This window comes from Glycine max, chromosome 14 (assembly GCF_000004515.6).
Source record: "Glycine max cultivar Williams 82 chromosome 14, Glycine_max_v4.0, whole genome shotgun sequence".
Lineage (NCBI taxonomy): Eukaryota > Viridiplantae > Streptophyta > Magnoliopsida > Fabales > Fabaceae > Glycine > Glycine max.
In genome coordinates this window covers 17,639,048-17,640,961 of record NC_038250.2, presented here as the reverse complement: position 1 = coordinate 17,640,961, position 1,914 = coordinate 17,639,048, and positions in this window count along the sequence as shown.

The window sequence follows — 1,914 nt, the reverse complement described above, 5'->3', positions numbered from 1 at the left end:
CTGCCATCTCTTCTTTTCATCAATTTCCCGATGAATCTTTGAGTGAAAGCGCAAAGACCCCTGATTGAATTGCTAAATGGTTCAGCTAAGCGCACTTTCTCTCTATGAAAATTTATTATAGTTGCACTAAGCGCGCCATCTTGTGCTAAGCCCTAGATTCATTTTGTAAGTTGAGCTTTCAAGCTGGGCTTAGCGGGGAAGGATGCGCTAAGCGCCAACATCATTCTATTTTAAAGTCATTGGAAGTGCACTTAGCGCAGGTAGTGGCGCTAAGCCTGAATCACTCACTGTAAGTTGAAGCTTGATGTACGTTAAGCCTCGCATTTCAGGCTAAGCACATGTTGCGGGAAGATTTTTGGTGTTGCAGAAAGCGCTAAGCGCCAATGCTGCGCTAAGCCCCAAATGCTTACTGGAAGTTACAACTTCAAGTTGGGCTTAGCGCGAGGATAGGCTAAGCGCCAGTGTTTTAAACTCAAACGTCACGTTGGCACGCTAAGCGCGCCATACGAATTTCAGTTTTTGAAAAGTAGAGGCAGAGGCACTTGGGTTGCTACCTTGGCACCCAAACCTTTGCACTCTCTCATCTCTGAGCATATTTCTGTTTCTACTGTGTGCTTACCAGCCCCTCTGCATCCCTTGCTTCTTCACACTCTGCATTACACAATCCAAGTAAGTCTCTTGATTTCTTTTGCTTTGTATTTCATTCTTCACACCTTGGGATAGAGGATTTATGCTTTGATAGTTAGCATTGTTGTTAGGTCAAGTTACTTAGTTAGGGTTAGGTATTTGAGGACCTTAGGTAGTTTAGAAGCCCATTAGGGGCAATGTGGTTAAAAAGGGGGGGGGGGGGGGAACCCCTGAGTATCTTCTGGGATTCACGATGAACGCGCTAAGCGCGCCTGCTGCGCTTAGCCGATTCATCGCAACTGTTAAAATTTTTCAGATTTTTGATGATCGTGCTAAGCAGACCATGTCGCAATAAGCGCGTTCATCTTAGCTCTTGAACCAAAACGATGCAAACGCTAAGAACGCCAGTGCGTTAAGCGTCAATGGTATACTGAGATACCCAGTGTAGTTCAAGCGCTAAGCCCAGCTTGCTGAGCTAAGCACCACTTAAGTTCTGTTTCTTTAACCTTTGTAATAAGGCTAAGCACGCCTGTGCGCTAAGGCTCAGTGTCTCTCTGTTGAGCCTGAGCTAAGCGCCAGCATGTGGCGCTAAGCCCCAGTCCTCTACTGTTTTTAAAAATTGTAGACTTAGGCTAAGTGCCCCTGTGCGCTAAGCCTATTCTGCAGGAAAAAATGTTTTCTGTGTCTTCGAGCTAAGCGCCAGCTTGCTGCGCTTAGCGCTTGTGTTAATTTCATAAGGTGCGCTAAGCGCCAGCATGCTGCGCTAAGCGCCCAGCCCTATTTTCAATTTTATTTTTCTATTTTTTTTTAGAATAAACATGTGCTAATCTTGTGTGTTTTTCTTATATTTTGCAGATGACTTCTAGGAAAAGAAAGGCATCATCTACACCCACACAAGTTAGATTTAACAAATCAAGATTTACTTCCCAAGAGGCTTGGGAAAGATATACAGACATTATTGTGCCTAGGAAGCTTTTGCTAGAGAGGAACGTGGTGGTCTATTATACAAAGTTAAATGAGTTCAAGGAGGAACTAGAAAGACGTCACTAGGACGAGGAGTTGACTGACTTTGGGGATGGCAACATTGATGTTGCCATTGTTAAGGAATTCTATGCCAACCTCTATGACCCCGAGGAAAAATCACCTAAGCAGGTGAGGGTGAGAGGTCATCTGATTAAATTTGATGAGGATACGCTTAATGCTTTCTTGAAGACCCCTGTTATTGTGGAAGAGGGGGAATCACTCTGTGCTTATTCCAGATTTGCACTCTTGAGGCTTGATCCTCAG